At 38.2% G+C, this 27,370-nt stretch overlaps 1 protein-coding gene across 23 annotated transcripts in view; it reads left to right on the top strand.

The window, feature by feature from the left end:
• The window catches only part of NRXN1 (neurexin 1), a 658,401-nt gene that overhangs the window by 120,868 nt on the left and 510,163 nt on the right, over positions 1 to 27,370 (top strand). The window contains exon 1 of one of the 23 annotated variants that reach the window (XM_021391188.1): positions 4,936 to 5,123. The exons of the other annotated variants lie outside the window; for them this stretch is intronic. The gene's annotated coding sequence lies outside the window, so the exon portion shown is untranslated. Of the gene's footprint in view, positions 1 to 4,935; positions 5,124 to 27,370 lie in introns of those variants that run through there. 23 annotated transcript variants of the gene reach the window in all.

The following is a 27,370-nucleotide window of genomic DNA, read 5'->3' as shown; positions in this document are numbered from 1 at the left end:
AGATTAGTAGGTACTTTTGTGAAGCAATGTCTTCCAAAGAAACTTCACAGAATGATTGTTGGTATTTACCACATAGAAGTGGTTTGAATGTGTGAATTCAATGTTTAGAATGGTATCTTCCATGCAGTCTTCTTAGGGGTGTGTAATAGAAATACAGTCAATCTTCCTCTCTCCTCCACTCCTATTCTCCATTCTCAGTGAAAAGATAAGCTGGATCTACACTGAAAAACAGTGTACAATACCAGAATACTTGCATCAAAACTCAGCTACTGTCATTTGCAATTAATGGACACAAAATATCACCAGACATTTTATGATTATGTAGTAAGCTGCTAGAACATTGCAGTCATTTAAAAAAAAAAAAATAAATGAAGAATGAGTTACATAGTTACACAGGCTGTGAAGAGAGCTTGTAGTTATTATCTTGGGTATGAGTTTCAGACATTGTTATTTATTTATTTATTTATTATTTATTTATTATATTTTAACTTTATGCAACTATATTTAGTACTGCAGAGTTCGCTACTCTGAAAATTAGACTTGTTATTATGACTTATTATGACAGGTTGTACACGTCTAGAAAGCTACTGTTCTCAATAATAAAACAATAATCCAAACTCTATCATTCTAAACCCTGCCCTGGCTTTTCGCTAGGAATGTACTATAACGGTCTCAGATATGCAGTCCTGTCTTTATAGGTGGATCATATGAAGCACGTATTGTATGTCCTAAATAGAGAAGAATAGTTAAGGTTGCCCATAAACACACTCTATTCTTTGTTCCTTCCCATCATCATCACATTTCAAATCTGTCCTTGAGTAGCCAACATAAAGTTAGACACTGTGCCAGTTTGGACTGGAGGTTGTATTTCACTTTTGATGCATTGTGTAATTATACAAAAAAATAATTAGGATTGGCTTCAAAAAGTGTCCATTCTAATGGTCCTTTTAAACTATCCTTTTTACAATCATCCTGTCTGAACTAATAGAAAGTAAATAATGGTTAAAAGGTAATGAGAGGTAATGGACCTTGAACAGATTGACTGTTGATCGGGTACCACCAATTTGCAGCATTTTTGTTTCCTTCAGGGCCCTTGAGCTGTACAGCTACCTAGCAACCATGAAATCCGCTATGAGATATTCTCATACAGAAAAAGCTGTGCTTGCCAGCACTGTACTGTGATAATCGAGCTGGCAATATAGCTGAAATTGCTGTGTAGCAAATACCCTTACATTCCAAAAGACATTAAGCTTTGTACTGTGCATCACAGCTAAGATTATAAACCCTTGCCACTCAAGAAAATATTTTCATACTTCAGTGAAGTATGCAGAAGTTGTGATGAGGGGGTGTTATCTCATGCTTTCCCTGTCAGAACATTGTAGGTATTAATATTCTGGTTTTCTAATCTGCAATACTATACACACCTAGATTTGAAAAAAATTCAGATCTGGGCCCCAGCTTTTTCAAAATATTTCTGTTGTACTTCTTCGATACATATTTGAGTTTAGAGGCATTTCTTCCACCAAATCTTTTTTTCGCATGTCTAAAAGAAGATAATATTATCTACATACATCACTCGGTAGAAACAGTGGAGAGGAAGTCATTTCGGTAATGATAATTTTAATTATTTCCTTGATATTTTGTTCCCAGGCTCTAGCTTTAGCGTTACATCTCATTCTAGTCACACAGGGAAACAGCGTCAAAAGTGCAGCATCCCAGCCATCTGGTGAACTGTCTGTTGAAAATGTGACTAACAATCTAACCTAACCTACATTGTTAATCTCCTTTTTTGAACATAGATACTGAAAACATTTTTGTAGCCTTGATTTGAAAGTTTTCATCACAATGAATCATTATAAAGAAATATGTCGCATCTGATTTGAATATTAAAACAATTATAAATGAAGCGTGTATGGTTTTTTTATTTATCATAACCTAAACTAATACTGCTTTATCAGGTTTGATGAAAGAATGTCTTAACGATGTGTTGTAAACAGTGCTCTAGTGTATTCATATTGTACATTATTTGGATTTTTGTCAGTACAATTCTGTCTCCTTAGAATCGTGCTTTCTGAATTTTGGTCTTTAACCATCTTCAGAGTTGTACTGTCATCAATTTGTTATGCTTGATTAAGAAGTGTTAACGCATGGATATTTTATTTTAAATTACTGTTTAAGCACAATATGAGGCAGTAATACTGAGATTAGGAGGATAGGAATGTGAAGTGGAGCAAAGAGCATGGCCGCCTCCTCCAGCTGCTCCGGCCCCGTGCTGCTTCTGTCTGGCTGCAGGACACCGTGGAGCCTGCACTCACCTTACTCACGCTGATCTCCCCGGTAGCTGGTTTGAGAACACACATTGCTTCTGCCCCAAGCCTGAGAGTAGGGAACCCACTTGCTTCAGCAGCTGGTGCTAGGACCCCTGCACTTGTTCCTGTAGCTGGCACCACAATCCAGTAGCCCAGGAAGGTTTGCACCTTCTGGTTGCCTCCATCTCTCGTCAGATCTGTGCCTCATCCTCCTGATTTAAAAATCCTCAATGAGATAATCCTGCTGGAATAACCTTCCTACATTCTGTCTTTCCCTTCATTAATTAGTACAGCTGCGTTTGATCATTGTCTTTCATTTTTACCAATTGATCAAGATTTCTGTTTGTTAATGTTTGTTCAACCTTTTTTTTCCCTGTGAACCCCTTAGTGATATAATCTCTCCAGGGAATAAACCATCCCAAAACTCCGCATGTCCTTCCAGAGAAAAGTAAAGGTAATAATATTCAGAGCTTGGTCATTACTACAACAAATAATTCAGAAAATTCATGAGATTGAAAATGGCATGACTAATCTGACAGCATTTGTGACTTCTTTTTTTTACCATCTGTATCTTTTTCCTTAACAAATGCAACTGCAAACCCCTCACAAATGTGTATGCATGTTTTGATTTCTCCTCTGGTTCACAAGGCTGGGATGCAGTCAGGGGGAAGATAACCTTCGCATGATTTATCTGACAAATTGTGAACATGAACAGCTCAATGCATGGCTCATCAAATCAGCTAAACATTGAAGTGTAAACATAAACGTAATATCAGACCATTCTGAATACCCAACTCCTTGTAATGACTTGCTTGTCCAAGAGGAATCTTGAAAAAAAGAATAATTAATTTGTTATTTGTCAGTCAGCCAGCCCCAGTTAAAATATATGTGGAAAGCAAAATGTGTACCTTATAGTAGATTTTATCTGTGACTGCTGCCATACTCTGAAGATAGTGCTCTTAGTGCTGCATCTTTATTTAATGTATTTTCTTCAACTTACAGTATTGCTGTAATTAATAGTGTTGTTACATTGGCTTTGTGATACATTTTGATCAAATAACATAGAACTTGAAACAATGCTGAGTGAAATTGATAATACATCTGCTAAAACCCTTGAAAACTAATTGTGAATAGGGAATTGGTTTAAGGAGGTGTACTTACAAGGAACTTATGCAGGGTTTGTGACATAAGCAATGATTTCCTTGTGAAACTGTTGGCCATGGCATCCCCACACAAAACACTGTAGCAGTGTTCCTTGATTACACAGGTGGAGCACGCGACTCCTTGACCTTGGAGATACTACTCTCGGAACAGTTCATCAAGCTCTGGGCCAACAGCATGAGGAAGATAAATGGATAACAGGATTAGGGAATGGCAGGTTAATCAGAAGGGGTGGAAGTCTGCCTCAAAGTGTGCTTCCTTGCTGAGTGCTGGTGAGGGGTGGCACAGGCTAAGGTGACTATGGAGGAACAGAGGAGGGGATGTTAGAAAGTGGCATTCCTTTCTTCCTCACAATACGTACCGGTTGACTTGAGAAGCAAGCACACCCTCTCAGAGTTCAGATCCTACATTTGAACAGGTAATACATGCATATGCAGAACATTGGCATACATATTTATTCCTTTTCAAGGACTCAGCAATATATGTTAATGTCCCTTTGGACATGCTCAGTGGTATCTAGGGTGGTCGAGTGCCCACCTACTTCTTCTCCATTTTTCACCATCGTCTTCATCAGTGAGGCCTTTGACTCACTTTTGTCCACTTTGGAAGATTTCCATTGCTTATTAGGCCGTAGTGAGCAACTTTAAAAAAATATATATGTGGAATCCAAGGAAGATGTTCTTGCACTTACTGGGTGCAGAAGATAAAAGTATTCTATTATGACTCCTGCGCTTCTTGTGAGGCAAAATCATTGAGGCAAAAGATAAAAGTATGCTATTGTGTCCCAAGGAAAAACAAGACTATTCACCCACTAAAGCTGAAATGGAAAGTTTTAGAAGAATCACTTACAGATTCCTTTTGCTAAAGTAATACATTGGTTCTTAAAACGAATGTACTAATCCGTATCGCTAAACAAACCAACCTACATCAATGCCACGGATGGATACAGGGTGTGATAGCTGCACACCTATAATGAGCAGTTATTAAGCCCTGAGTGTGCTGGAAGTCTTTAGGCCAATCTCAGCTAGCTCCCTGGGGGCACCTCCGGGTTTTTGCTCAGGCTGACAGACAGAGAAAGGATTTGCAGGAGGCACGTGCCAGTGCTGTGCTGAAGCAAAAATCTGAAGCCTCGCTCTCCCTCTTTTGTTTGGTGGAGGAGGGAGGAACGGGGAAGAAGCAGAGTTTTTCTGGTGAAGTGCTGAATGCCTGACCAGTTTGCCTTGACTCTTGGCAGCCCCTGTCTGCTGTGGAAACGGCCCAGGCCGTTGTAGAAACATCGAGTAAAATGCGTGTGCTTTTGCTTGCTCCCCTGGCCGTTGGTAATGCTCGTCTCTGTCATGAAAATGAGCCCTAACTTCTGCAGCAAACAGCCTCAGACAATCCTGCTCCTTTTCAAGCATTAATTAGCAAGGATTAAGGCTACAATGGTTGCTATCAAGGGCTTCGACCGGTGTGGCGGGCGGGCTTTTCCTCAGGCACCGCCTTCGCAGGCCGCGGGGTTTCCACTGGGCACTGCCCCGCCCAGGCCTTCAGAAACGGGCCGGATGCGCGAGCTGAGCTGCTGGGCTTTTCGGCTGTTCCGCATTTGGTGCCCTGTTCCATGCCTCGCCCAGTAGGGGGTGCTACACTTGACACCGAGACTTAACGCTTCAGGTTAGTAACTTCAAGGTCTCACTTCACGTTGAAACAAAATTTAAGCAGATTAAATACGCGCAGCTGCGCTTCTGCTGACTTTGCTACTTTAAGTGTGAAGGCTGTTCAGCCCGCAGACATTGTAACAGCTTCAGTGAGACAGTAGTGCGGATCCTTGTGCCTTTTCATTACCTGTGAGGGGAAACGCAAACCTAAGGGTTTTACAACCTCAAAAGTGATTAAAATAAAATATCTTATACTATTAGCATTACTTTAGAATTAACCTTGCTGGCTGTGTCAAATGTTCGTGCAATTTAATGTAATGTATTCAAGATACATGATTTTAAAGATAACTTTAAAGCAAGGCGTTGACTTCTGGATTTTCCACCTACTTTAGTGGACTGTGAATGGGAGAATAAAATCTGGCATTTGCTTTCCTTTGAGATAAATTTGCTTGGCACAGTTCTACTGTTCTTTATTTAATTTACCCTTGTGTGAAAAATGATGGATGCTTTTACAAACTGCTGCTTTCCCCAGACTTTTGGAGCTCTATCTTAGTAGTGTGTTTTGATAGAAATGAAAGCTTAGGGTTTTTTTTTTTTTTTTTTTTTGCTAGTTCTTTGAAACCAACATCATCTTGATAGAGCAGTCTCGATTTGCTGTGTTCCCATTCCCTTTGTTTTACTGGAGAACAAAACTTGGTATCATGAGTTTGGTCTGTGATGAGAACTGCCCTGGGGGCCAGAAACCTGAGCAGAGCTCATTCTTGATAAGATGCTTCTACTGGGGAAACATGCAATGGTGTAAATTTATACAGACTTCACTGATATGGCTAAAAAATGTCAGAATGCTTCTTTACTCAGGAACACCAGATGCTGCTTTGGCAGAGCCTTGAATCTTGGTGACCATAAGTACCTATGTTTCATGTAGTAAAGTGTTTGACTTATGTTAATGCTTTTTTTAAAATATATTTTTATTTTGAAACAATTGACAAGAGGGTTAAATTACTTTAAAATTGTTTATTTGAATGTTAGAACATTGTTTCTTCCCTCTGTTCCTGAGGATGTAATAATATCTTGTAGATGAATTTCATTTAATAGCATGTCAATTACATGATTATTTGAACCATCTGCATTTTCTTTTTTGAGATAGCCTAGATTGGACTTAACAGGTAGCTTGAAATTTTAGTAATGAAAAATACTTTGAAGTATGTGTGATAGATACTTCCTACTCTCAACGTATAGCACAACTAACACAAACAATAGGTAAATGATTCTGTTCTCTCATGTCTTCCTGTGCTTCCTTATTTACCTATAGTAATTTTCATACTAGCTGTAACAATTTCTAGAGTAGATAGCTTTCAGCTGGTAATACAAAACTGTTAGCAAATAACATGCTTTTATGGTGATTGAACTGAGGAGATTCATTATCGGGTGTCAATTACACAAATAGTTCTCCAGAAGAAAGTCATTTGGTGAAACAAACCAGGTGTTTCATAAATGGCTGCAGATGTGGTTTTTGGCTAATTGACGTGAATTATCTCATACAAGAGTCAATGTCTGTGGGATTTCTTATTCTCTTCTGGTGTGTACCTGCTTCTGAACACTCCCAGGATATTTCTACAGGTAAGTGTGTAATAACAATCATAGCATAGCTTGGGCTGGAAGGAGCCCTAAAGCCCACACAGCTCCAACCCCTACTGTGGGCTGGGCTGTCCCCCACTAGCTCAGGCTGCCCAGGGCCCATCCAACCTTGAGTGCCTCTAGGGATGGGGAACCCACAGCTCTGGGCAGCAGTGCCAGGGCCTCACCACCCTCTCAGTAAAAAACTTCCTCCTGACATCTAACCTAGATCTCCTGTCTTTTAGTTTTTCTCTTCTTCTATCACTATCTGCTATGTAAAAAATTATTCTCCCTCCTGTTTATCAGCTTTCTTTAAGTACTGAAAGGCTGTAATGAGGTCTCCCTGGGCCTTCTCTTCTCCAAGCTTAACAAGTCCAACTCCTTTCAGCCTTTCTTCATTGGAGAGGTGCTCGAGCCCTCTGAGCATCATCGTGACCTTCCTCTGGCCCCACTCTAACAGCTCCACATCTTTCTTGTGGGGACTATAGGCCTGGACACAGTACTTGAGATAGAGCCTTGCAAGGGCAGAGCAAGAGACAACTTCCCTCCTCTCTTTGCTGGCCGCCCCTCTTTTGATGCACCTCAGGATACAGTTGGCCTTGTGGGATGCAAGCACTCTGTTGGCTTGTGTAAATAATGATGCTTCAGAGTACTCTAAACATTTGTGGCCTGTGGCTTCCTCAGTAATCACTGGTATCTGCTTTTAATGACTATTGGTAGAGTCTTTATTCCACGCAATTGTCTAATCCTGCTTTGAAATAAGCAGCACCCACAGCTCAGTTGGCCAGTGTGAAGCGTGATCTTTTGCTCTGTTCTGTTTCTGCTTCAAGGCTCCTGTGCCGTTGCATTGGGAAACAGTTTGGCATTACTTGCCCACCTTCCTATTTTGAATGTGGGTTTTCTAGTCTTCTGTAATGTCCTGCTGTGGTCAGCTCTTTTTCAATTGAACAATCCTAGTCTATTAAGTTCTTCCTTTTAGAAAATACTTTTTGTGGTTTTGATTGTCCTTGTTGCCCTCCTCCTTTCTCTTCTGAGATGAGAGCGTGACATGCATGTAGTATTAAATCTATGTGAGTAGCATGAATTTGAATAGTAGCATTCTCTTTCTTGGTGGGGTGGAACATATGTCATGGTAATAGACTTGGACTAGAAAGAAGGAACTTTTTTGTGCTAGCTGCAGTATGAAACTAGAGACATTTGTAGTGTATACCATAAGAACATTTAAACCTGAATTGTGGTGATAGGCAGAAGGAGGGATGTAACACCTGCTATGAACAGGTGTTAGCAGGTTCAGTCCCTACCACCTGAAGTTCTTGAGCTATTTTTGTAACTTATCTTGCTGCCTAGAATATCAATATCTGATCAGTAGTATGTCCTAATTAATAAGCTTTGTTTTAGTGAAAATTAAGAGTGCTTGCTGACAGTACTCTTAATATATTATATTAGGAAAAAAAAAAGGAACCTGAAGTTCAGGGGAAAGCCTCTAGAGGTATTTAGAACAACAGAAGTTCTTGGGAAACTGAAAGATTAGAGCTTTTTTCTAACTTGATTCAGAATAGACTAAAATATATATTAAAAAAAAGAAGTTAAAATAGTCTTTATGCATGAGGAATTTCATGTATCTCAGTTGGATTATTGCTGCATTCAGTTTTGTCAGAAGTCCAAAGCAAAGTTTCTTAAACTCAGTGGAAATTCTGCTGTAATTCTGGAGTTAATCATTAGACTGTGAATAATTTGTGTTAAACTTTAATAGTGTATGAGTCTGAGCATTTTAATTCCTGCCTGATATTTTGTATGAGAACTTGAGTCAGTATATGCCTGAGAGAGTAAGTTTCGTACCAGCTGTAACTATTTCAAGAGTAGATCTCATTCAGCTGCTAATACAGAACTGTGAGCAAATATCTGTGTTTTAAGTCAAAAAAGCTGCATGTTTCAATCAGGAATGGGGAGCAAAGAGGATGGAGACAAACAAAGCTAGTTTTCAATAGAAATAAGACTGGGATTATGAGGGAGAAAATGCATTGCTTGCTTTAGCTTTGTGGATTTTTGTTTGTTTGGAGTTAGTGTGTGACAAAAATGCAGAATTGGTTAAAGCAGAATCTGAGATGAGAAGAACCCTCTATACACAAAGCAGCATGAATACTAAAGATGGCATCACTGACCTATCAGCCTCCACCATATTTTCAGAAATAACTACGATAGTTTTTCGGTGTTTGTGTTCTGACATTGATTTGCTGTAAGCCTGGATCTGCATCTGATGTGTTTTGTAGATTTGCAGTCTTCCTTTTGTTGAGAAACTGAAGCAATGAAGAGCAAGTATGCAAAAAGCAAAAACTAGTAAGAAGGAAATAATGTTTTCTTCTGGTAAAATGACAATGCTTCACTGAGTGTGAGCCAGATTAATATTAGAGGGCTTCCACCCCTCTGAATTAGTCTGATTTAAAGTAGTGAAGAATATTTTATCCTAAAGTATAAATCTTATAATATATATATAAATAATATATATAAATAATATATATTATAATTCTATAATTTATATATATATAAATAATATATATATGAATAATATATATAAATAATATAATAAAGGATAAATCTTATTTTATCTTGAATTTATATATAATGTAATCAGTAGAGGTGGTTCTTCGCTTCTCATCCTGTACTTTAAGGGGAAAATATAGAATTTTGATGGTAATTAATGAGTAGATGAGCTATAAAAAATAACTACTGGCCACTTGCAAGCACAAGTGGCATGTGTACATTCCTTCAGAGGAAAAAGCTTTCTTAGCTGAAGTTATAATGTTGTGCAAAGGGATAGTGCAACCTCTGTGATGTAGGTATATTCTGCTCAGTGGACAAAACACTTGAGTCAGCAGATAACATCATCTTGCCATTGCATAAGCTTTTGACTGCTGTGTGTTTATAAATATGTATTTGCAGTACACTTTCTAATGCCAATTTTTGCTAGTTTAATGTATGCATAAAACGTTAATCTTGGAGATTAAACAGGAGCTTCTTGTGTATCAGCAAAAAAGTTATTTCCGTTGAAGGTCATTAATTTCAGAAGTGAAAAACCAACAATTTTCATAGTGCTGTTTTGAACATTCTTTCAAAGAATTTGCTGTCCCCCATCCCCCCAAAGTGATCCTTTTTGCAGCCTTTTAGCAGTATTCAGTTTGCTGTTATTACTGTCAAGTTGCATAATTATTAGCATGCAGTGACCATACGGACCATCTGAAAGCTCTGGTAGTTTGTATGCTTGCTTACTACTTCTAATCCTAATAAAATTGTATCGCATCATTACATTGTAATACAGTGAGCAAACAGGCCCATTTAAGTTTCGGTGTTCTTTGTGAGTACTTTTACTGGCAATGATAAAATGCACTGTTGCGACTGCTTCTCTAATGTGAGTTTTTATCGTGTTACATGCAGGTATAAACAGGGTCCTGTCGTGTTCCAAAAACTGATTGGATCCAGACCCATCATTGTTAGGCCATGGCTGCACCCGCAAGCAATGCGGACAAACAAATGCAGAGTTGTAGAGCAGAGCAGCTGGGCCCGAGCACCTGGTGTCTATTCTAGAGAGATTTAAGTATTACTAGTATTATGTTAAACCTCTGGGAAAACTTCAGAGTGGCTCAGTGGACTGAATGCCTGTTTGCACTTGTGATGCATTAGGGGCAGCCTTTCCGCACTATTTCAGTTTGCTTTCTTTCAGAAGCATCACGTTTTGTGGTTTCTTGCAAGCTGTGTATGTGGGCTGCTGGGAGAAGTACTGGGAGGCATCATCCTGACCTGAAATACAAATGTGAAAGTAGCTGTACCCTCTGTTTCTGGCATTGGATGATGGGCTTTGGTGTTAGGAATGTTACTCATTTAACCCCTTTGTATGCTGCAAACCCATATTTATTTAGGAACGGGTTAGATAGGATTGGAGTGTGTAGGGGAACTGTTACTCTGGTTTCAGACACTTTTCTGCTATTGTAATTTTTCTTTATTTCTAAAATTAAGCACTGGTATTTACACTTCTGAAGTCTAGAAATAGTTTCTCTACACAGTGACCACTACGTATAATAATTGTGCAACGTGGTTATGTTAAATGTCAGCTTTTATATATGAGTATAGACTTAATTACAATTCAATGTGATAGAAGAAAGTATCCTATTTTCTTAACGTATTTTACCTATATTCAGTGAATAACTCTGCAGATCTGAGTCTTGTTTTTCAAAAGATTTTTTCACTTGCTGGCAGTGGCATATTTTAATTTGAAGGAAGGGATTGCAACTAGTAGAAGTTTTTAATCCATTTCTTAGAGTTAAGGTATTGATTACTATTCTCATGTTTATCAGCAGCTTATATAAAAAAAAAATTGTAAGTGGGCTAGCTGAGTAGAATTTGTGGAGGCAGTCTTTCAACTTTTGCGAGTACGTGGAACAGTAAGCCCCATGAGTGATGCAATCCCGGACGTGCACTTCAATAAATGCAGATGATAGACAGCGTGGCATTTTAAAATGTCCTTTATGAGTTATAATAGCAGTGAAGATGTTGACTGGCAATGTTTTTAGCTTCACCAGTATGACTGATGCAATTACTTCCCGATGTTTTTATTTTATTTATGGGCTCCTAAAGGTGAAGATTTTGTAGTTTGTACAGTAGGCACTCAAGCACCCAGTGGGAGCAGCCAGACTGTGAAATTATATTCCACTTATGAGGAGTGATTTTGTTAACGGTTGACAGGCTGTGCTAATTCAGTTTGTCATATGTGCCCTTGATAAGCAAACCAACTTTAAAAAAAAAAAAAAATCCTTAACCTATACTACTAGATTTCCTATAGGTAGCTTTGCATGGCTGTCTGAACAGTGTCCAAAGTTTAGAGTTGTGACCAGTGACTGGTATCAAGAGCTGAGCAGCATCTTTTGCTTCTTTTAATATCTTCTACGTAGATGTATTTAATACTGACCAACAGTGACCAGAGCTATTTCTTTTATTTCTTTACTTGCTTGCAGCTGTAAAATTCATGAGCTTATGCAGGGTGAAATTAGGGCATGTTCTTAAATGTTGTCAGGTTCACTGGTCAGTAAGTAGCTGTGACTTCTTTCCATATCTTTTGAACAGACATAAACTCTTAGCATGCTAAAATAGAAAACAGGAGAACGTACAAGCTCTGTCACTCTTTTTTTTCCTCTTGATTTTGATGCCCTTATACGTTTCGTATGAATGTTTATATTTGGAATTTAGTCATAAGTAATAGGTATTTCTGTATGTAATTTGTATTTTTTAGCATTATTATGGTTTAAAACAGTGGAGGAGAAAATGTTGCCATGGTTCACATGTGAAAGCTTTATTTAAAACTGAGGTGCTGGGTACTTGAACTTTGATTCAAAGTCAGGTATTTTCCTTGGCAGATGTCAGACCAGGTCAGTGTTTATTGCCAGTCTTACCTAGGATGGAAACCCTTAATCTAAATGGGAGCAGACCTTCAACTACAGTGATGTTAGTAAGTAACAATTATGCAAAGTTATAATTATGCTAGAAAGTTCACGCAATAAGCTTGGGGTGAAGAGTAAAGATGAGGATTTCATGTCTGAAGGTCCAAGTTAATAAGATCACTAATTACATAAATATAGTGAATATATTAATTGCACTTTCAGTTTTCAAGCAAGTTATCTGAATAACATGAGTCTTTTGAGACTGCTGCTGGTGAAAGCCTTAAAATAGTGTTTTCAGCTGGTGGTGATGGAGATGATTCCTGTGGTGTATGTCGAAGTTTCCAGAAACTTAAATGACAGGATTGCTTCCGGACACAGGTGTGTCTGCCACTGGATAGTCAGGAGGCTCTATAACAAGGGTTGCATGGAGGAAACTAAAACAGATCCGAAAAAACCTATCTCAAACATAGAAGAGTCAGTCTCACTCCAAGTGCTTGCAAGAAGGTCATGATCATATAATTTGGTTTCATTAGTTGGCATCATCCGTGATTCAGTCTCTTGAGGGCTGCCAAGTGTTAGTGGAGTTAGAAATCACAAAACCAAATAAACACTTTTTTAGACACTGCCCTTTGAGGTGAGCTTTCTGTTCCAGTCAGAATCCTGGCATTTGTTCTCTTCAACTCTTGAGACCCTGCTTTGCATTTTGGGATTTTTTTTATTTTTATTTTTTTTAGGAGCTTGAGCTTCACGCTGCTCTGCAGGTCTGCAGGTACAGATGGGTCTTCTGACCTTCTGTACCTAGCCAGAGGATTTTCCCTGTTTCTGCATGCTGAAGATTCATCCAATTTATCTTGAACCTCCAGGGTGGTGGGTTTTCCTCTAAGGGCTGATAATGACAGATTTGGGGAGCATCTTTTTTTGTGTTTGTGCGTTTAGAGACTTGCTGTGCTGATAAAGGCTCATGGACTTGAAACCTTATTTTCCACTTCTCTGAGCTCAATGTATTATTTCCTAATCTAAAACCCCAAATGATTATGTTTATGAAATAATTAAACAGCCCTGGAAAGGCACAGTATTTAAAGAATAATCTTACTGTGCAAAGCATCTTTTTTTTCACCCAGTATGTCATTAAAATAATTCAAAACCTAAGTATATGGTATCAATTATAAGCACTTGGCATGTATTTTGCTAGATAGTGTTGATACAACTTGTTTTGCCAATTTAGTTTTATGCCTTCAGATTGTCTTCAAGTAGTTAGTTTTTGGAAAGAGGAAAAAAAATAACTCCAACCTGCTTTTGTTTTAGTAGGATGCCTCTGCATGATAGTGTGAAAATCTAAATTTAGATTGGGCTTAAGAGTAGAGTAACATCCTGACTATTTCCAACTCATCCATCTCTAAATTTTGTAACTTATTATGTTTGTTTCTTTATAATGTGGGTATTGATACTTGGAGAATTTTTAAGGGGAAGAATGCACGTAAGTTAATGTATTTTTAGATGCATGTATCTGGCAGCCAGTGGATTATGTTAATTGCTGTCCAATATTCAATTTCCAAAAACTTATTCTTTTGTCTATTGTCTTCCACGGCACACCTATTTGTCTGATGGCAGATCTGTAGCACAGATGCCAGCTCTCTCCCACTCTGCTCAATGTGTCTGATAGAAAAAAAACAAAAACACAATGGCAAAAAAAATCCACGACACTTTCTGAAAACCAGGAGCTGAAATATGTTGTTTTAGTACTGAGAGAAGTTCTGGTAGCCTGCTGCTCTTGATAGTGTTGATTGTAGTGAACTAGTTTTCCTTCAAAAATCTTGGCATCTGTGTTAAAGGAGGGCAGTGGGGAGTGAGGTTTGTAGATATCCTCATCCTGCAGAACAAGGATGTACTGTAAGGATACTCATCAGTTGTTCAGCTTGGGAAACTGTAGCACATTTTGAGATGTTGGAGTTCCATCTTCTGTTAAATAAATACAAAAGAACACTTAATTTAGCTGTATCTTACTTGTAATAGCTATTGGAACTCTTCCTTTTAAATCTCAATTAAAACCTCTGAATCAGGCTTAAAATGTAGAGGCAAATTAATTTCTGGAGGTAACTCCAAAGGCTCAATGCATTTTTTTTTTTTTACTCAGGGCAACTCAGACAAATACAAAGTTCTGAATACTGTTGTTGACACTCGAGTATTGGCATCAGCTTCAGTGGTGTGTTGATGGAGAAATCCAGTTTGCTGATTTGTCTAAATGTACCTGGGATGCAGCAAAGCGGAGGTAGACATCTGTTTTAAGAATCATCTCCGTTTGGCACAATAAACCATATGTTCTACAAACTGGTTTTAAAAGAAGTTAGCAGACCCTGAAATTGTATTTAGGACTTGTGAAACACAAAGTGTTGTAGTTGCCTTAAGTACAGTGACAATTTAGTAGCATACAGCCAAACAAAGCTACAGCATCGCTGCAGTCCTGCATGCTAATCTGCTGTTATTGTATTCTGATGTCTCAGCTTGTGTTCTGGGAGGAGGTTTCAGAGATGGTAACCTTTTATAAAAGTCAATATTAACACAGTCTGCTACGGTATGTAGATATAATGTAGAAAGTGAAATTCCAGCTTTGGTGTTGTGTTGTCTTTGTTTGAATATAATATATTGTTAATGTGGAAGAGGAAAACAGATTTTTTTTTTTTTGAGGGGGTGGGGGAGTGGAGAGCAGGGAGAGTCCTTTTTCTTTATTTTTTTGAGAGGGGAGAGTCTTTTGTTGCATCAAGGATTCCTTCTGTTGTATACATTTATGCAACAGTAAATAATGGTATATATTATTTATGGAGTAAGATGTAAAACTAAATCAGCCTAGGAAACAAACTACATTTCTTGAGCTTTTTATAGCTCAAGCACCTTTGGTTTTGTGATGTAATTGTAGCTGACAGAAAGGTCTAGTTTTTAAATGCTCAACCACGTTTAGATTTGAAGAGTTGCAGCAAGCTGTGAAACAATGAATGCTCACCTTAAATAAATAATAGCCTGAAAAAAAAGCAGCCAAGAAGTCTGGTATGTACATGTGAAAAACGAGGCTCTAGACCAGGCGTGTGGAAAAGTTAAGCCTGAAGTAATCTTTTTGAGGTCAGGTTATAAAATACTTGAGCAAGAGGTCGGATGAAGGTGTGTTATAGTGATATAAATCCAGCAGAGTCGTTCTGGCTTAAAGTGGTGATGCTGAGTTTTGATTTTTAGCCCAGAGCTTTACTGTGATAACACAGGTATTCACGCATCTGGGAAAACACCTTCTCTAACCTACCTTGCTCCCTCTCAACCCTCCAATGCTTCCAGTCCAATGTGCTTATTTTTGTGACATTGAGATATGGAAATGTTATTTATCAAAAAATTAACAAGTGACAGATTCACTGTATGCAGCAGGGAAGAGGTGATGACATTTCTTCTTTGACAAAGAAGAACTGACCATGCAAGCATTATTTTAGTTTGTATCTAGTTATGAAATGTACTTCATTTTACATTGATTAAAAATTTGTGGAGAATGACTGATGCTGTATTAACGTTGATGAAGAGCATGCCTACTACATTTTGCATGCAGTTGTCATAGCAACTGTACTGGAGAGTGACCCAAATTAATTTTCCACCAGTCACTAAGTGCCCTGTCAGTTTTTTTTTTCTTGTGCTAGGGATAAGCAGGCTGGAACATACTTGTTTTTTTTTTTTTTGGAGAAGCTTGCCTTATGATTTATCTCTGTATTCTTGAAAGCGATGGCTCAACTATGGTAGTCAACCAAAATCTACCTTCTTAATTTCTGCAGTCAAATGTGTGATATTTAAAAATCACCGTTGCACAAAGAGAATCATTTCAATTAATAACTAGTAATTGGATGGAAGTAAACTTTATATATAATCTCCACTGTAATTGAAGTAGACAATAAAATATGGTTATTTGAGATCTCAGGCTTTATGCTCTTCCATCGCTTTAATGCATGTAGGTTGCTCTGAAAATAATGCCTCCAATTTATTTCCGTGGAAACTACAACAGATACAAAGAGCACAATAACACTATTTGATAGAGAAAATTCTCAGCTACAGAAGGGTAATTTTCAGCAGTCACCACCATTAGCTGTGCATTTTCATCAGTGATGAACAAGACCCTGCACACTGTGCTTGTATAAATCTGCACCAGTGGAGGTGACCCACTGTCATTGCTGCTGAAATGGATCCCCAGCCTGCACTGTGCTCACAGCCACTGTTTGGTCTCTGTAAACATTCAGGAAATGTTGGTAAATGTCAGTGTGTGCCATTTTTTCTGCTTGGAGGAATTCAGTCACTCCCCTTTGCTTAATATGTGATTGCATGTCAGACTGCCCCTCTGCTGCTGTATGTCACACAGCAACAAAATGTAATGGGATGTTGTTTGGGAGTTTGAACTTCTACTGCCATACTACCACCATCTGCCTCTGACATCATAGGCCAACAAAAGAGGAGGCATTACTTTTGGAGCAGCCCTTGTATAATAGCAAGAATGCTGCAGAACTTATTACTTTCTACCACACAGCAGTAGAACCAGTGGCAAAATTTGAAAAAGTTATTGAAGAGGGAGAGGAAGGCGTTAAAGTAGTACCTGATGAAGAGATACAGGGCGCTACTGAGCTTTGCCAGGTTTCTGTGTTCTCTCCTCCAAAAATGGATGCTACTGTTCCAGACCTTTTGTAATTACTCACAAAGGAGTGATGCTCATTACTAGGCTTGTTTTAGTTTGACAAAGACAAATAGGGCAAATGCATGCAATACAACGGAAAGCAGTGGTGGAAGTGGGGAAGGTTAGCATTCTTGAAATCAAATTGCTGCCACTGAGGACGGCAAGGTTTATAGAGTTGGATGGATGACTGGAAGATTAGTCTCAGTCCATTTTGCTAGTGACTGAGAAGGAAAGCTGTTAGTGATTTGGTTGGAGATTACTGCTATTTCAATTACCTTAGCTTGAAGTTTGGGGAGAAAGGTGGCATTTATGGGAGAAGTATACACATGTCACCGTTCAGTTCAGCTGATAACTGTTTTGTTTGCTTGAATTTGGTTACAATAATCTGAAGAAAATGAATTACCGCTGAAGTTGCTACATACTCTGTACACTGATGGACAAGAAACTTGATACATCTCGAGAGCTTTATTTTAAGTCCTGCAGCTGGTGGGGAAAGGGGTCTGTCCTACAGGACAGCTGTACATATTTTTTTTCTATGAAGTGTGGTCTAGTACAGGTGTTCATGAGCTACCATATTGCCTCTTACTGGAGAGTTAGCAGGTTGTCTTTACATGATTCAAGAAGCTAAGTATCATCTTACCTCTGTAAGCATATCCCTTAGGAAATATGAGTCATCTTTCACATGTGGACTATTTAGGTAATTTGTTTTGCTGAGTTGCTCAGTCAGCTGTCCTGGTAAAACAAGGAGACAGCAAACAAATGGGTGGAGGCAATCCTTAAAGTAGTGTTGCTGTGGTGGTCACTGCATTTGGATGCTGTCACACAGAGGTGAATCACTTAACTTTCAGAAGTGTCTATGACAGAGCTACTAACTGGATGCAGGATTCAAGAATTCTGGTGCCTGAACTGTAACAGTGTCCTTTCACAGAAGCATAAAGGCTATTCCACTTCAGAAAAGTCCTTGCTACTGTTGTGCTGTCCATGTGAATTAGAAATAATCACAATGATGTCAAGCTGTGGGCTTCTTTGGAGAGGCAGTCTCATATCTCCATGTGCAGTGGCAGCAGGTCCCTGACTCTTCTGTGTAGTAAAGGAGCTTTGGAACCAGATCTTGATCCAAAAGGTGTTTCAGGGATTTTTAAACCCTTTCCACCCTCCCTTCATGTGGTCAGCATTTTTATTGATCTGGATTGCCGTGGCATAGGATGGGAATTTGGGAGATGAAGTGAATGCATGGCTAAAGCAGATTGGAAGGCAGGTTATCCTCTTTTCAGAAGCCCTGGAGTCCACTTAGGGAGCTCATGAAACTCCTTCACCTGTGCTTTGTGAGAATTTGCTAATAAACTTGTTTGATGAACATCTTCTAAGAGCTGGCTTTGCTGGTTTAAACTGCATTTTACCCACAGAAATAATGCTGCCCATCTGAAAGTAATGAGAGTCTTGATCTATTAAGGCTTTTTTTTATGTAGTAATGTAGTAAAATTTGTATTTAGTGTTACTCAAAGTGACTAGCTAGATCACTTGTAATTCTTTAGCAGACGTCCTAGCTTAACTGCATCTGCCATTGATTTCTGAAGTCTCTGCTGTAAATGCACAGGGTGTGTGAATGTTTTACTGATGGCTGTGATTCTTTTGGAAAATGTTTGCAAATGGTTTGCTCTGATCACAAGGTGACTAGGCTTGCAGTACAAACACCAAACATTGTGTTTCGCTTTTTGGCTGTTTTTCTGAAATTGGAAAAGAGTGAATAATGATCTACCTGTAAGTAAACGTCTTGCTACTTGGAATTAGGTAAGAAAGAGTATGATACTAGCCTTAAGGAGTCCTACTTTAATAGGAGGAGATAGTGACTGGTGCTTCAAGTCAAGATGCAGTTCATAATTTATTTCAAGTCAGTGGTTTCCAAGAATGATTCAAAATAGTTATATCATAGATGGATTTGGCACCTGTGTTTTTCTTGGCAAATGGTACCTCACTTTAATATTTTGACCAATGATGTTTTTTTTAATTTGTTTTTTTAAATCACTGTTGTGTGAGCAGTTGTGGAAGATAAAATAATTACTAGGTTCACCTACACACTTGAAACAATACTGACATTTAACTCTCAGGGCTATAATGTTTGCTATGCAACTGAATTCCAGTTCTCCTCTTCCTAACTTTACAACAGAAGCTGGCATTGCTGTTTAGTGTAAAACAATTATACCATGTTATGTGGTTCAGTGAAGTGAGATTTTCTGCTAAAATAATCAAATGAAAATTTATTATCAGAGTATAAAATCTGCATATTTTCTTTCAGTGAAAGCCACTCGTAATTCGTAAAATGCTGTGTTAAGTGGAATATAAATTAAAATCAAACAATTTTCCTCTGAAGGCAGCAAGTCTGACAGTCTTGCATTTTTATTTTTAAGACCATTTGGCACAGTGCAATGTAATAAAACATTTTCTTTTTTCCTGTTCAGTTGTCTAAATGTACATTGTGTGTAAGTTGTTGTGCCTTCCGTGTTTTATGTATTTGTGTGTGTGTACATATACACACTTGTATATAAATTTTATTGTTGGGTAGTGTCAAGATGCAATTCTGTAGTGATGAATGATAGGGAATTATATAGCAGTCCCAGTCTGGGTTTGCATCTTGCTAGATCTTACGGTAACCCACAGGAGATGAGACTAAGCTCTTCCAGGATCCACTGTAGTACTTAGCCATTCTTCAGAAATTGTCAATTTTTAGGCAGAAATATAACATTCTCCCTTGCCTGTAGTGGTGTTTTCCATGCATATGAATAAGAGAGTTGTTCTAAAATTGATTCACAGGCACCTGAATGCAGCGATATTTATGTATTTTTCAATAACTAGGAAAACAGCTCCAGCTCCTTGACAGCTGTGATTCTGTACTGAAGTTTCTGTTTTTCACAATCCATTCTTGATCACAGAGAGGGATTTTCAGGAGAAGTTAGCAAAGGTCTTTAGTCTTTCTTGTCTATCTGCCATAGCAAAATGGTTCCTAGTATTTCTGGGGCAAGTAGTACTGGAAAGAAATGGTATTAATAAGTTGACCTTTTATTATTGTTTTCCTATTAAATGTATTTGTGCATTTGTAAGTAGGGGCAAGTGAGAAATCGTTTATGAGTGCTGAAGGGCAGACAGAAAAGGTTGGTAAAAAAGACTAGGATGAGCAGTTTAAATCCAAAAGTGTAGGGAACAATCACATGGAAGTCTGTTATGGGATCATCAGCTGGAGACGCCAGTTGTTTTTTTGTTTTGTTTTTGAAATTTTGTCAATCTACTTTAGTCTTGGAATTTATTTATTTTTTTTTAAGTGTATCCCTTAGGCTTTGTTCTTTGATTATCCCTTGAAGTCTTTGTGAAATTCTTTTCTTCTGCACTGCCTATATCATGTATTGCTAGAAGGCCTGGACGAAGGAACATTAGGCTAGCAGGTGAATGACTCAACGCAATGTAAAAGGAGTTGGGGGGATAGCTGTTTTCTTTTGGTGCAAAACACTCCTAGATCTAAACAAGTACTAAGAATTTTTTTGTTGTTGTGTTCTTTTTGGCATGTGGCCATTATGTGAATGTAGCTACCTAGGACCATTCCCACTGTTTTTTTTTGTGGAGGACAACTGAGATTATTGAGCTATTGATATGGCTTGTATTCACTGTTTGGGAAGGGAGTACAGAGGAGAAGAAATGGAATTTGTCTTGGGTCCTACTGTTTGTCTGTTGCCTGAGTTTTGGTCCTTAGGGTGTGGCTCTACTGAGGAAAATGCAGAAATGAACATTTTTAAGGTATCTTTAGATTATCACTTAAAAAAAAGCTATAGAAAATTAGATTTACTGAGTACTTGCAAATTCCCCAAAGTCTTTCAAATATTTCTTACTTTATCCGGAAAGTCACTATATATAACTCACAGTGTTAGTTTTGTGGTGTTCCATGGAGAAACATAGGCTTGATCCCCAATTTACGTAAATCAACTGCGATCAAATGTCTGATTCAAACCATTGTTACCTCCAAATGTCTGTTCCCTACCCCTAAACAGTAAAACTAATCAATGTATATGGCTTTGAAGGGCAGGGAAGAAAAAAAAAAAAAAAACGCAACAAAACTGACCTGAAGGCCAAAGGATAATTGGTAGTGTATTCAAACTGTTTTAATTTTATCATATCATAGTAAAAATCTCAAGACCTCTGTCCATTTTGACTCCCTAGGGTCTCAGTAATGTCAAGCTGTCTCCAGGTGTGTGTAAAAAGAGAAGAAAAACAATCACTCTGGGGTTGCTTTTTGTGGAAGGTCTGTGTCTGACAACAGACTTTCGTTTTTTCTTTCTAGAAAATCTGGATAACAAATGTTCTGGTAATAAGTTGTTTAATAGAAATGCAAATCCCTTCAAGTGGCTTGTCACAGATTCAACTCTCTGGAACTAATACGTTCAATTGGATGTTATTTTGAAGAGTACCATAGTACCAAGTACCATAGCAGTAGCTTTCTTTTAAGAGATGCCCAGTTGAAAATGTTTTCAGTGAATATACATAAGACATTTCTATCTTTGTTTCTGTTTGCCAGTCTCTCTTTCTTGTAGTTTTGTTTCTGGTTGTTCTTGGTGGCTGTTGCATTTGTGTCTCACTTATTTTCCCTTCTGTGTATATTCTCTGGCTGAGCCCTTTTTTCTCACTCTGCTTAGTCTTGTTTCTATTTATTCATCGTGTACATTTTTCCTGGTATAATGATTGGCTGAACAGAGAGCTGAAAGGCTGGACAATAGGATAGATACTTCATACCTCCTTCATTGCACATGTGAGTGCAGGAATAAGGGATTATAGTGAGAGGAGGTGAATGACTACCGTGTCCTGCTTTTCTCTACTTCACCTTGCTGGGTTGTTCAGAATCCCTTCTTGACTTTTGTGTGGAAAGTGATGTACTGCTGCACCCATGGAAAACAAAATTGGCAGAAGTTGTTCTCTTACTGAGAGAACAGGAAAGGCATGTGAAGAGAAGTGACTAAGGTGAGGGAGAAATCTGCTGAAGATGAAGGATAAAAATGGGAAGCTAAAGAGACTTGAATGAGTGAGCAATAATAATGCATATAGTGGAGGTGAATTGAGGAGAGAGACATCTTGCTGGCAATATCTGGGTGTTCCCTAGGATACAAGATTGATGATATTACCTACCTTTTTATTGTGTTCCTTTTTTAAGACCGCAGCATGTATATAATAGTTTTGAAGTGTATCTTGTTAACCAAAGACTTCCTGCGTTCATTCACACAGTGCATCCTCCCTCTTGTATTTTTTTCCTAATTTAAGGCTTGTTCTGCTTTTACCCATGGTGCTACCACATGCATCTGAAATGAATTTATTTCTCAACACTTCTCCTAGGACTGGATGGCTTGGTGTTGTGATAGATTTGTTTTATAATTCACCAGTGTAATGATGGGACCTTCATCACAAGAATGAGTGCGTGAGAGCTGGTCCAGAGAAGGTTCACACAAATTATTAGGGGGTTGGAGGACCTCTCCTATGAAGAGAGGCTGCACTTCCTCAGCCAGAAGAACAGAACAGAAGGCTCCAGGAAAACCTTACTGCAGCCTTCCAATACTTTATAGGTGCTTGTAAGAAATATGGGGAGAGACACTTGACCAGGGCATATAATGATAGGACAAGGGTTGATGGCTTTAAACTGTAACAGGGTAGACTTAGGTTAGATATTAGGAGGGAATTCTTCATTCAGAGAGTGGTGAGGCAGTGGCACAGGCTGCCCAGAGAGCTGTGGGTGCTCTATCCCTACAGACATTTAGACATAGGTCGGATTGGATGGGTACCTGTGCAGCCTGATCTGGTGGGAGGTGTCCCTGATCATGAAAGGGGGCTTTGGAACGAGATGGTCTTTAAGATCTCTTCCAATCTCAAATATTCTATGAAGGCAAGGTAGCTGTTATGCATGATATAAAATGAAGCGGAAGTATGAAGGTGTTTGAACCTTTGTGCTTGTCTAGTGCCTAGTGAATAGGGACTCTACAGCTTGCTTTCTCAAGCATTCAATTTTGAATGCTGCTGTAATGTATTACACAGTTAATGCTATTGCATTTTGCATTTTAACGCATTCATCACTGTTTTCAGCCGTCAGGATGGTGTGCTCCTTGTTTTCGTATCTTACGTTCTTTAGCTGGGGGAAACAAATTATGCTGTTCTTAAAAGTAAGGAATTGCTGCTTTTGTCTAACTGATTTATAAGAAATTACAATGCAGATCTGATTGAAGAAAGCTCATGTGTGAAGCTGCAGTTGGTTTCCCGAGATGTGTGTTTCTATGAAGTGGAACAGCGTATAAATTATATTGTCAGTTGGTGTGGGTTTTGAAAATAAACATTTGTAGCTATTCCATAGCATCTAAGCTTTGCAGTACATGCTGTTGGATTTTTTTCTAATAGCTCTGTGTCAAAGTTCTGTTTGATGTCTGTTGGAGGGAGAGTTGGTGTGAGAGTAATGGATACAAGGAATACATTGGGTTAAATAAAAAATCCCAAATGGTTTTTTTAACTTAAATTGAATGGTCATGTTTTTTAAAAAAAGAAATTGAAAACGTTTGAAACTGATAGTTATATTTCAGATTGTGAGCAATTACATTTGAAAAATGTCCCTGTCTTTTCTGTTTGTTTTTATTGACAATTGGGCAAAGCTGAAGTGACCTTATAAAACTTGGTCTTCAAATATTTACTGTTTTAAAAAGTGTTTTGAGTAAGAAATCTTTTTATGTAATAATACAGTGACATTTGTATGTCACCTGTTGTGTAATTATTAAATTGTGGGTTGCTTTTTCAGTCAGATATTCTGTCTTCACACTAGAAGCAGTGAGCTGTTTAACAAACAAGTAACAAATGCTGAAAAATGAATTCCTTCTTTAGTATGTGGCATTGTACTGGGAACACGTAGAACTGCTCATTTCAGAGCTTGCCTTATTTCTAAACAAATGAAGACTGTGTTTTTAACTCCCTGTACTATTCCTCCAAAACAGCGATTGATTGGAGAAGATTCTAAAATACAATAAGTCTTACAGTAATAATACAGCTGCAGTACCTGTTGCTTTTTTCTGTCAGCTCTGAGAAATGGCCAGCATTCCCAGTAATACCTTAATACAGAGTGCCTCTTGTAGACTGGAAGAGTAAGAGGTAGAGGACAAAATTATTCTAAGAAATTGGAAATTGGCAGTGTTTGTCTCATTCCTGTCCTCAGAGTCCTGCTGTACTTCATTTAAAATTCCCTGTTTACTTCTACTGTTTCTAATTGTAGGAGCTACATATAATCTTTTAATAATAAGTACTTGCACTAATAGAAGAAAAGCGTATGTCTCTCATGGGCCTGTTTGCTTTTTTCCATCAATGTTAGAAAAGAGTTCAAGTCTATTTCTGTCTTCCTTCAGAAAAATGGTTGATAAAGCATGTCGCATGAGAGGAACGTGGTAGCACTGATCACCTTTGATTTCCATGGAGCTGAGCTCTTGTGATGCTATGTCACTTACTTCATTAGGTGCTCTTGAAAATGTTTCCTTCCAGTACTTTGTCCTCTACCAAGGGAAGCAGTAGTATAAATTTGGTTGCAGTTGTTGTTTTGCTGTCTCTGGATCTCCCCCCTCCTCTAACTACTGGGAGACCTGAGGAGTGATGTACTTGGTTATGTAACCCTTCTTCCATGTTGTGCTTGATTTGTATCAGCTGTCAATTTTTTCGTGCAGAATAGGTACGGTTCCATTCTGCAGTGATGTTGAGGAAGTAGGATTTTGGCAGAAATCTGGCTCAAAAGTAATGTTAGTCAACTTCATTATGTTTTCTGATATGAAGTGATGAACTATAAGTCTGTGCAAGTGGAGGAATGGGCCACTGGAGGCAAGTCCTTGCCAGCATTGCTCCAGTCAGGATGTATGCTGTTGTCTAAGAACAAGTCTCTTGCAGTCAATAAGATTAATAAAGTGGCATGTTTCAAGATAGTATACTGTAGTGTGATCAAGAACTGGTATCTTTTTTTTCCTTAGTGCAAGCATTCAGTTCTGTGCAACAGTGGCCAGTAGGACTAGCAGGGATCTGAAAGCACCTGTAAAGAGGTTTTTTCTTTTATTTTCTTGCAGAATATGCTTTTGTTCCTCAGGTATAATCTGAAACATTGTTTCTACAGTTATTCTTCTGCATGCTGCCCCTTCTCTTAAAATTCATTTTCTTTTCAGGATAGGTGTTTAAGCTTTGTTCTTATCAGGTTTGATGGTTTCAATTTTTTTGTCTTTTTCCACAACACGATTTACAGCCATTAGTCAATCTTGATTAGCTTAGAAAAGCTGCTGCCCTGTCAGAGTCAACATGGAACAAAACCGATGATGAGTAGCAGTGTTTCCCAGGCTTTTGTGTCTGCTTTCCTCAGAAATGCATCTCCATAGTACCTTAAAAAACAAAAACCCAGCAAAGCCCTAGGTCCGGGCAGCATCCAGTAAAATACAAGTAAATTTAGAAAAAGATTTGCATTTGCCATTGCATTTGTTCTTAGCCACTCCCTAAATAAGTAACTAAGGGCTACAAACAGATAGAGGTGGCCTGAATGTGCTGTGAGTAGCCTTGTTTAGGTGAATTTTGGATCTCTCTAACAGGTGCGATCAACCAAGTATTTCATCTTTCAATATATTTAGTGTTAGCTTAGCCTGCAGTTGTAAGGCCAGTTTCAGGCATCCCAGGTTACAATGAGTTACAACAGTGGAAAAAAGTTATTCTCATTCTGTAAATTAAAATGGGATTCTTCATTTTAAGTACCACACTTATTACTTTCTCCAAACTTTAGTGATGAGAACCAGTTAGTAAAAGGATTACACTCTCTACAATGTTAGAAATACAATTAAACTTATCATAACTCATATACAGTATGAAATATATTTGTAAATCAATATATTGTGGTCAGACTCGTGCATTTCAAGAGGCTGATCTGAGACTCATGTTGTACGGTTTAATTGACTTAAGTGCTAAAATTTAGGAATGGCTTGGATTTTTCATTCCTCTACAGAAGGATTATATGTACTTAATTTCTGAAGCACTGGAGGCAAAAGTATAAACAAAACACTCTTAAGAGATTCCTGAGAAAATGTTAACGTCATTGGGATTAGTAGATTTTTTTCTTATAGCTAAATTCGTACTGTTTTTATATGCAATTTTTGATACATATTAGCTTGAGGGATCTGCATGCAAGCTCTTCAATCTTTCTGGACAGGAATATTTTATAAAATTTGTTTGTAAATATTTTCAAGCAATATGGCAACGTTTTTTGACAGGAAGAAGTTTCATTAGCTATTGCAATTTTGGGGGGGATTTTACTAAAGTTAGGTCTGGGGAAGCATGATTTTTCCCATATTAGCTTAATTTTGCAAAAAAATTTCATTAGCTAATGTGGTTTAACAGTCTGTTCTGAAATAAATCTGAAGCATGTGCTTGCACACATACTTTTTGAAGTAACTCTGAAAAAGAGAGTGATATAGTCAGCTGTGTACAGCTAATTATTATGCATCTTATTTTATTAGACATCACTGGTACATCCAGAGTGAACTTAGTCTAGCAAGCTTCAAATGATGTACTGACTTATAAAGATACTAACAGAAAATTATTGTATATTTATGGGATTAGGAAGGCATGCTGAGTTTTCCCAGACAGTTTTCACTTAGTTCATGGAACAAGATATAATGGAGGCAGATGGAGAAAGAACTGAGTGCTTGTACAATTGTCTCTGAACAGAACGTCTTGGGAAGACAATTCTGTGCAGAGTTCTGGTGTTTTCCCAAGGCAGAGGGACTTTTCAGGGTGAGGTTTAAGATATTTGAAGGAACAGGCAAGCTATGCTAAGTGCAATGATGTTCGGTAACTAAACATGTAAAGCAAAGTCAGATTACTGATCTAAAATGCCTTATTTCCCAAGCCTACGCTCCTGCAGAGAGAAGGCACTTTACACTGTTTGGGAGGAAGGCTTTAGGGCAAGTTATCACAGTCACATACTGAAGTTCTTGATTCTCAGCTGAGGTAAGCTGACAAGTTTCTAAATGAGGTGGCAAATCACTGTGGCTTCATATTGACCGAAGATACTGTTCAAAATATTGTTGCCCTAATTGCTTCGAAAGCAGATTGTATTTGTTCCCTCTGCTACCTTTAAAAAGTAATGTTTTAAACTGTCTCTACTAAAGGTCCCTGTCTATAGTAGTAAAGTAGTTCAGGAAGATGAAGTAATTAGGTGAGCAGTAGGGAAGGCTGTGTCTGTGCCCTGCTGCTGGTTTCTCTTTATTTCTGTAGATATCCCCCAAGTGGGCTGTTCCATTGATTGATCTGCCGTTGCAGCTCTTCAGCAGATGAAGTGGAGTGGGCTTAGTACAATTTGGCATCATTTTTTTAACAATGCCAGTTGCAGACTAAGTTTGTGATGAAGTATCCAGACAAACTATTAGACTCTGTCTTCCAGCTGAACCTTCTTGCTCTCTGCAATCCTGCAACCAATGGAACTTAAACCTAGGAGAGTTTCTG

The sequence above is a fragment of the Numida meleagris genome, chromosome 3 (genome assembly GCF_002078875.1).
Source record: "Numida meleagris isolate 19003 breed g44 Domestic line chromosome 3, NumMel1.0, whole genome shotgun sequence".
Taxonomy (NCBI): domain Eukaryota; kingdom Metazoa; phylum Chordata; class Aves; order Galliformes; family Numididae; genus Numida; species Numida meleagris.
The sequence above is the reverse complement of the archived record's forward strand: the minus strand, read 5'-3'. Positions and strand labels throughout refer to the sequence as shown.